Source organism: Leptonychotes weddellii, chromosome 1, assembly GCF_054177405.1.
Source record: "Leptonychotes weddellii isolate Sample4059 chromosome 1, ASM5417740v2, whole genome shotgun sequence".
Taxonomy (NCBI): domain Eukaryota; kingdom Metazoa; phylum Chordata; class Mammalia; order Carnivora; family Phocidae; genus Leptonychotes; species Leptonychotes weddellii.
In genome coordinates this window covers 57,027,021-57,036,704 of record NC_138369.1, presented here as the reverse complement: position 1 = coordinate 57,036,704, position 9,684 = coordinate 57,027,021, and the positions used below count along the sequence as shown (strand labels likewise).

Sequence of the window (9,684 nt, the reverse complement as noted above, 5' to 3'; positions counted from 1 at the left end):
TTTTTTTTAAAAGATTTTATTTATTTATTTGACAGAGAGAGACACAGCGAGAGAGGGAACACAAGCAGGGGGAGTGGGAGAGGGAGAAGCAGGCTTCCCGCGGAGCAGGGAGCCCGATGCGGGGCTCGATCCCAGGACCCTGGGATCATGACCTGAGCCGAAGGCAGACGCTTAACGACTGAGCCACCCAGGCGCCCCAAAAATGATATTTTAGATATACTGGGTTAAATAAAATATATTTTGAAGTTAATTTCACCGATTTTACTTTTTTAACATGGTTACTAGAGAATTTAAAAATACATATGTGGCTTATATGTTTCTGTTGGATAGTGCTACTCTAGAAGGAGGTAATGAAGTGGATGAGGGTGATAGTCTTTAAACACATTCATTTGCACTTATGGATACTCAAAAAAAACTAATATAGCAGGGACCATGTGAGACTTGCCTCATGGGTCCTTGGACTTGGCCCACTCCTCAGGAGTTGCAGGTTGAATTAATGCATCAGTGCCTAGGATAGGGAACACTGGAATGAGCCTGCTGAGGTTTGAGGAGATTCTGGGGATCCCAGAGTTGCTCCTCCCAACTAGCAGTCACTTCATTTCTCATTCTTGTTTATGCAGTTGTCTGAAGCAGAAATTACTGTGCTTATCCACTTTTCTGATCTGTCATGCACACAACCACTAAACTAATCTCTGCACTCTGGTTTAGCCCTTTCCTGCCCAGATACATGCACCCAGTTGCAGCCTGCATTCCAGGGGCTCCCTACTGAACCCGGAGGGTCTTGTCCTTCCAGTCCACCAGCCCCCAATGTGTCTCTCACTTTCCCCATCTGTCTTAAGTTATTTCCTTACTGCTGGAATCTCTGGCTCTACCAACTCCACCTTTCAAAGCCCACTTCAAGGTTATCTGCCTCCGTGGGGGTTTTTCAAGACCTGGCCCACAGAAGCCTGCCTTCAGAACTTGTAAGACATGCTGTCTCTGGCACAAGCCAGCATTTCTGTTATGGAGGGCTATGTTGTCTAACTCTTGAGTTATTAAGGTTTTCCTGCATTTGTGCCTTGATTCCTTGGGCTTTAAGTTCCTTGAGGACAGAGCCCTGTTTGGTTTATGTTTGAATTCTGCTTTTGACCGGGACCCATATAATAAGTAGATCCTCAAAAAGCACAGTTTGGTTCATTTTCCCAACATAAAATGCTAGTTGAAAATACAAAGACTTTTATTTATGCATAATTATATATTGTCAGTGATCATTTGTATAATGAAGGGTATTCTTCTTTTAAAACAAAATAGTAGATAAATTCTGGCGAGGATGTGAAGAAAAGGAAACCCTCATTCACTGTTGGTGGGAATATAAACTAGCAGAGCCACTATGGAAAGCAGTATGGAAATTCCTCAAAAAAATTAAAAATAAAACTACCATATGATGCAGCAATTCCATTTCTGGGTATCCATAGCAAATGAAAACACTGTGTCAAAGAGATATCTGCACTTCCATGTTCATAGCATTATTTATAGTAGCTGATACGTGGAGACGACCTAAGTGCCCACTGTTAGATGGATGGATAAAGAAGTTGTGGTATATACACACACACATAAAGAAGTTGTACACACACACACACACACTGAAATACTCAGCCATTTAAAAAAGAAAGCCTGCCATTTGAGACAACATGGATGGACCTAGAGGGCATTATGCTAAGTGAAATAAGACAGAAAAATACTACATGATCTCACTTATATATGGAATCTAAATAAAGAACTAAACTCTTAGAAATCAGATGTGTGGTAACCAGAGGTGGGAGGTGCGGGGAGGAGGAAATGGATGAAGGTGGTCATAAGGTACAAACTGCCAGTTATAAAATAAGTAAGCACTGGGGATATAATGTACAACATGATGATTATAGTTAATACTGCTGTACAGTATACTGAAACTTGTTAAAGAGAGTAGATCCTAAGAGTTATCAGCACAAGGAAAAAAAGTCTTTTTTAAAATCTGTATGAGATGAGGGTTGTTAACTTACTGTGGTAATCATTCACAATGTATGTAAGTCAAGTCATTATTCAGTATACCTTAAACTTAACATAGTGCTATATGTCAGTTGCATCTCAGTGAAACGGGGCGGTGGCGGGGGGGAAGGCAGGATGGAAAATTAAGCTTTAATCATTGCATAATTTTTTTACTTCATTTTTATGTTAAATTTAAAAAAACTTATCTTGAGATAATTATAGATTCACAGGAAGTTGCAGTAATAGTACAGAGTAGTTTCTGAACCTCTCATACAATTTCCCCCAATGGATACATCTTAAGTAACTGTGATACAATATCAAACCAGGAACTTGACACTGGTACAGTGTGTGTGTACAGTTCTTTGCCTCTATCACATGTAGAGATCTGTATAACCACCACTACAATCAGGATACAGAGCTCTTACCTTCAAGATCTCTGCTGGTTATCTCTTTATAGACTACCCACTCCCCTTCCCCCACCCCCAGCAGCCCTAACACCTGACTATTCTCCATTTCTATAATTTTGGTCATTTTTTGGAAAGATTTATTTGACAGAGAGCACAAGCAGGGGGAGCAGCAGGCAAAGGGAGAAGGAGAAACAGCCTCCCCACTGAGCAGGGAGCCTGATGTGGGGCTCGATCCCAGGACCCTGAGCCGAAGGCAGACACTTAACCCACTGAGCCACTCCATATAATTTTGGTCATTTTGAGTAGACTTTTATTTTGATTTATTTACAGTGTTTGGAGAGTATTTCTTTGTATAGATATTTAGTAGGTACTCACTATAATATTATATGTATATAATTTATCTCAGTTCTACTTGTGTTGACATTACCAGTTGCAAAGAGGTGTCAAAAATTTCTACCCTTTAAGTCCCTTTACAAACTGCCCCTATTTATAACAGTCTTAAATATTTCCTCTACATAAATTGAGAATCACATCAGATAATGCTTGAGTGAGTATGTGGGAGAGGGGACACTCGCCTGGGAGGGGACACTAGACTGGGCCTGATGGGCTTTGATCTTTTGAGGAAAGAGGAAATCATAGGGACCACAGAATCCCTCCTCCTGGCCAGCCATCACTTCATTTCTCCTTTTCATTGTGCAGTTGCTTGAAGGAGAAATTATAGCTATACTTACCAACTTCCCTAATTTATCTTGTACACAACCACTAGTCCTTTGCTTAAACCATCAGATGTCATTTAGAAAACTCAAATAAGGAAAGCATATTAACTTTTTTTTTGGACTTTTTTACACTTTAGTTCTTCCTTCTTGATGTTCCAAGGTTCTTTTTTTAAAATCATTTAATTTCTCTTTCAAAAACTTCCTGTAGCTACTTTTTAATGGTAGGTCTGCTATTGACAAATTCTCATTGTTTTTCTTCGTCTGAGAATGTCCATGTCCTCTTCATTCCCAATTCTCACTGGATATAGGATTTTGAGTTGATTCTTTTCTTTCAGCACTTGGAAATGTTGTGCCGAAAAGAAAAGGAAAGGAAATATTGTGCCACTTTTTCTGATCTCTAAACCTTCCAATGAGAAATTTGATGTCATTCAAATTGTTTTTCCATTATAAGGAAGGTGTCATTTCTCCCTGGCTGCTTTCAAGATTTTTTCTTTGTCTTTAGTTCTCAGAAATGTGAGTATGATGTATCTTGGCATGGATTTTTTGGGGGGTTATCTTGTTTGGGATTTGATCAGTTTCTTGAATCTGTAAGTATAGGTCTTTTGTCATATTTGGAAAATATTCAGTCATATTTATTTGAATACTTTTAAAGCCCCACCTTCTTTCTCCTCTACTTTTGGGATTCCAGTAGATGTGGAGAACAAAGGCAAAGGAAATGTACATAAAATTAAATTTTATGACTTTAAAATTGACAAGTACTTGGGACAGGCAGAGTGACCTTCTTCAAGGAGCTTAGCTGCCTCAATGATAACATGCTAAAGGCAAAAGGCAACCTTATCATAATATTAACCTGACCTCCAAGATCCAGTCTTCTTTAAATATGAAAATCCTTTTGGAAACGTCCTTTGTCTTTACTTCTCCCAACTCCAAAGTATAATTTCTCACAACCCCAGTGCACCTCTTCCCCCACCCGCCACGGGTCCTGTCCCTGTGCTTTAATAAAACCACTGCACTGAAGACATCTCAAGAATTCTTTCTGGACCATCGACTCCAAACCCCACCATTTCCACATCACAGTGACACAAATATTACATGTTTTATTGAAGTCCCACAAATTCCCGAGATACTGTTAATTTTTTTTTCAGTCTATTCTCTCTCTGCTCAGATTGCATGATTTCTATTATTCTGGCTTCAAGTTCATTGATTCTTTCCTTTGTCCTCTCCATTTTACCTTAGAACTCATCCAGTGAAGGTTTTTTTTTTTCCACTTTTTTTCAGTTCTAGATTTTCAATTTAGTTCTTCATTTCTTTTATCTCTTTTCCAAGACTATTTTTTTGTTTGAAGTGCGTTTGTTAGTGGACTTAGAGGGGTAACAAGATGGCGGCAGACAGTGGAGCTCCCTCCATAAGCTGAAGCTTGCTGAACTAAAGCAGGAATGTCTTGCTTGTGGTTTGGAGACTAGGGGAATGCAACAAGGTCTTATCCACAGGCTCCAGGCATATCTTTTTTTTTTTTTTTAAGATTTTATTTATTTATTTGACAGAGAGAGAATGAGCAGGGGGAGCAGCAGGCAGAGGGAGAGGGAGAAGCAGGCTCCCCACCAAGCAGGGACCCCGAAGCGGGGCTCGATCCCAGGACCCTAAGATCATGACCCAAGCTGAAGGCAGTTGCTTAACTAACTGAGCCACCCAGGTGCCCCAGCTCCAGGCATATCTTGAAAGCATGCTGAAGAGGAGGCAAATGGAAATGTACTGGGAGATAAAACAGAGGAAGAAGAACCAAAACCCATAGAACTGTCTGTCAAAGAGGAAGCACCCTCTGAGATGTGGCAGCATCTATTGATGTGGCAGCAGAGAAGAAAGTGGTAAAAATGACATTGGAGATACCACAGACTGAGGGAAATGCAGGAATGTTGAACAATTCAATGTACCTGTGAGCTTGGAGAGTAAGACTGCTGCCTGGGCAATGAGATTTGGGATTTCTTCAGTTCCATCAAAAGGCCTGTCATCTGATGCCAAACCTATGCTTAACCTGGATAAACTAAAGGAACAAGCTCAAAGATTTGGTTTGAACGTCTCTTCAATCTCCAGGAAGTCTGAAGATGATGAGAAGCTGAAAAAGAGGAAGAGCGATTTGAGATTGTTACAGGTTCGGCTGGAACAGGAACCACAGAGGATACAGAGGCAAAGAAGAAAAAAGGGCAGAGTGCTTTGGAATTACCTGATGAAAAGCTCTTAATTCTTTCTGTTCTCCAGTGGTTTCCCTCTCTCTGACTTTTCTTGGTCATATATATACCTAAATGCACAGTCATGTGCCTACGTCCTGCCTCGCAATGAGGGCATGGACCTCGGGTACATTCAGGAACTCCAGCAGCAATTTGACTCATTGCTGGTCCAACTTTAAGGTTGTTGTTCTTGTGTTGTTGTTGTTGTTGTTGTTGTTTTTAGAGAGAGAATGCATGCATGTAAGTGCGTGCAAGTTGCGGGGGAGAAAGGAGGGGGGGCGAGAGAGAGAATCTTAAGTAGGCTCCACGCTCAGCACAGAGCCCAACAGGGGAACTTGATCTTAAGGCCCTGAGACCACAACCCCGAGCCTAAATCAAGAGTTGGACACTCAGCTGACTGAGCCACCCAGGGGCCCCTTGTGGTGTTGTTTTGTAATCATCATTGTGCTTGTTAATAAAAAGCAAATAGCAAATGAAGTGCGTTTGTAATTGCTCCCTGAAATTTTACACTGCCTGCTTTAAAATCCTTGTCAGGTAATTTCAACATCTGGTCACCTTGGTGTTAGCATCAGTAGGATTGTCTTTTCCTGCTCAAGATTTGCCTGGTTCTTGGTGTGAAGAGTGATTTTCAGCCCTGGAAATTTTGAGGACTCCGAGACTCTGGATGTTATTTAAACCTGCTGTTTTAGAAGGCCTTCTCAGTGCTGTCTAAGTTCAGGTTCCCTACTCAGCCTCTGTTGACATCCTGGGAAGTGGGGATGGGGGGGTACCTCGTTACTGCTAGGCCAGGGTGGGAATCCAGACTGCCCACTGAGCCTCTGCTGATACGGGGAGGGGGCGGGAAGCATCAGTACTGCTCCCCTGTGGCCCCCACAGATGTGGTGGAGGAGCACATTGCTAGGCCAGTGGTGAGAATCCTGACTCTCCACTAGACCTCTTCTGACACCACCCGGCAGGTAGGAGTAGAAGTCCCAGGTCCCCATTTGGCCTGGCTGGCAGGCTATAGGTGGTATTGCAGTTTATTCTACAGTTTTTGTGGCTGGAGTAGAGTGGTTATCATCTAAAACTTTTCTTTTTTCTTTTTTTTTTAAGATTTATTTGAGAGAGGGAGAGAGAACACGAGTTGTGGAGAGTAGCAGGCTCCTTGCCATTGAGCAAGGAGCCCAACGTGGGGCTCCATCCCAGGACCCTGGGATCATGACCTGAGCTGAAGGCAGACGCTTAACCAACTGAGCCACCCAGGTGCCCCGAAAAGTTTTCTTTCTGGGCTGCCCCTTGCTAGTCCTTTGCCTAGAGAGAGCAAGCCCTTTTTTCTTTTTCTTCCCCCTCCTCCTTTTTTTTTGGTCTGTACCAGTTAGTTTCTGGATTGCTGGCTTCTCCAGTACTCAGTCTGAGCTATATAAGGCAAAAAGAAAACCCTGGCAATCACTACCACGTCATTCTGTGGGTCCCCAGGTCCCTAGCCAGTCTGTCTTCTTCTCTCCACCTTTCAAAGTCTCCTTTTTATTTTATTATATATGAAGTCCAGGGTTGTTTGCTGTTGTTGTTTTTTTTTTAAACTATACTTAACAAAGGGAATAGGGAGATGTGTGTTTACTCCATATTTCCCCAGGACCAGAATTTGCAGGGCCTTTCAGACCATTTATTCTGCATGATCTAGCAGACAGCAGCCAGCAGGGACAAAGTTCCCCTGAACTGATGGTGAACTCCCTCCTCACCCACCCACCTACCATTACAATGGCCCAATGTGTTCTGCTCTGTGATTCTGAGTTCACCTTCTAGAATTTGAAATCATTCCAGACTGGTTTGAACAGGCATACTCCAGTTTTCCACCACTTGCCACTTCTCAGCCCCACGACTCAGAATTCTCCGTCAGCCAGAGGCCCCCAAGAGGCTGCTCCCGCATTGTTGAGGGAAGGCACTGTATTCATGTCTTCCTGGCTGGCTCAAGAGCCACGGGCCCCCTTTGCCACGAAGCAAGGCTTTCAGCGTGGCTGAAAGGGAACCATGGCCCTTCTCCCTTTGTCCAAGATCAGTGGGTCTGGTCCTTCTGACTCAAATGCCATGCCATTCATGGAAGTCCCTTTGAAGATAAAAATGTTTTGAGTTAAAATATTTTTGATATACTATTTATAAACCTCAAAATTCATGAGTCATTTTTACAGAACCAAGTGTCAGAGATGAGATTTTCACATGTCTGAAAATATATTATCAAATTTCCCCTCCACTTCCCCAAGCAGATAAGATGATTATTTGTTTCGGGCGCCTGGGTGGCTCAGTTGGTTGAGCGACTGCCTTCGGCTCAGGTCATGATCCTGGAGTCCCGGGATCGAGTCCCGCATCGGGCTCCCTGCTCGGCAGGGAGCCTGCTTCTCCCTCTGACCCTCCCCCCTCTCATGTGCTCTCTGTCTCTCTCATTCTCTCTGTCTCAAATAAATAAATAAAATCTTTAAAAAAAAAAAAAAAAAGATGATTATTTGTTTCAGTCGTTCCTAATTAATGATTTTAAAATACCCTAGCTTAGGGAGATGCAGCAAGAGAGACATCTGTCCAAGTGAAGTAGCAACAACACTTGTACTTTTAAATGTAACACATTTTTTAATTATCAAAAATTTTAGACATAAGAATAGAAAAAATGGGTGGCGTCTGGGTGGCTCAGTTGTTAAGCGTCTGCCTTCAGCTCAGGTCATGATCCCGGGGTCCTGGGATCGAGTCCCGCATCGGGCTCCCTGCTCTGTGGGAAGCCTGCTTCTCCCTCTCCCACTCCCCCTGCTTGTGTTCCCTCTCTCGCTGTGTCTCAAAAAAAAAAAAAAAAAAAAAGGATAGAAAAAATGAACTAATTTAATAACTATTGTATGGTCACATTTGCTTCATATATCCTTTATTATTTTTTTCTCAATTTACTTAAGTATTTAAAACAAATCCCTGGGGCACCTGAGTGGCTCAGTTGGTTAAGCGTCTGCCTTTGGCTCAGGTCATGATCTCAGGGTCCTGGAATCAAGTCCCGCATCAGGCTCCCTGCTCAGCGGGGAGTCTGCTTCTCCCTCTGCCTCTGCCCATCCCCCGCTCGTGCTCGCTCACTCTCTCACTCAAATAAATAAAATCTTTAAAAAAATAAAATAAAAACAAATCCCAGATACCTTTTATTTCATACCAGTATACTTCAGATTTGGACTCTTTAACAAATTTGGACATTTTCTTGTGTAACCACAATGCTATTATCACATCTTAAAAAAATATTGATCATTCTTTGGCATCATCTAATACCTGAATTTCCCCATTGTCCCAAGAATGTCTTTTTTTTTTTTTAAAGATTTATTTATTTATTTGAGAGAGCGAGAATGAGAGAGAGTACATGAGGGGGGGAGGGTCAGAGGGAGAAGCAGGCTCCTCGCTGAGCAGGGAGCCCGATGCGGGACTCGATCCCGGGACTCCAGGACCATGACCTGAGCTGAAGGCAGTCGCCCAACGAACTGAGCCACCCAGGCGCCCCAAGAATGTCTTTTTTTAAGAGGTAAAATACACATGACATAAAGCATACCATCTTAACTATTTTTTAAGTATATAGTTCAGTAGTGTTAAGTACATTCACATTGTCATACTGCCAATCTCCAGAACATATTTCCTTGTGCAAAACTGAAACCTTGTACCCATTAAACAATGACTCTCCATTCTCTCCTCCCCTCACACTCTGGAAACCACCATTCTATTTTCTCTATATAAATTTGGCTGTTTTATTTATTTTTTTTTTAAGATTTTATTTAGTTATTTGACAGAGAGAGAGACAGACAGCGAGAAAGGGAACACAAACGGGGGGGAGAGGGAGAAGCAGGCTTCCCGCTGAGCAGGGAGCCTGACGCGGGGCACGATCCCAGGACCCCAGGACCATGACCTGAGCCGAAGGCAGATGCTCAATGACTGAGCCCCCCAGGTGCCCCAAATTGGGCTATTTTAGATACCTCATATAAATGGAATTATACAGTATGTGTCTTTTTTGCAACTGGCTTATTTCACTTAGTGTAATGTCTTCAAGGTTCATTCATATTACAGCATGTGTTAGAATTTCATTCCTTTTTAGGGATGAATAGTATTCCATTGTATGTGTATACTACATTCTGCTTATCCATGCATCTGTCAAGGGGTATTAGGGTTGCTCATAGAATTTGGTTGTTGGGAATAACGTTGCTATGAATATGAATATACAACTTTCTCTTCAAGACCTTGCTTTCAGTTCTTTTGGTTATATATTCAGAAGTGGAATTGCTGGATCATATGGTATTTCTGTGTTTAATTTTTTGAGAAATTGGCATACCATTTTCCACAGCAACC

At 42.2% G+C, this 9,684-nt stretch overlaps 1 pseudogene; it reads left to right on the top strand.

Annotated features, from left to right (window-relative positions):
• Positions 1 to 1,818: 1,818 nt before the first annotated feature.
• On the top strand, positions 1,819 to 5,832 carry LOC102740604 (SAP domain-containing ribonucleoprotein-like; annotated as a pseudogene).
• Positions 5,833 to 9,684: the final 3,852 nt, after the last annotated feature.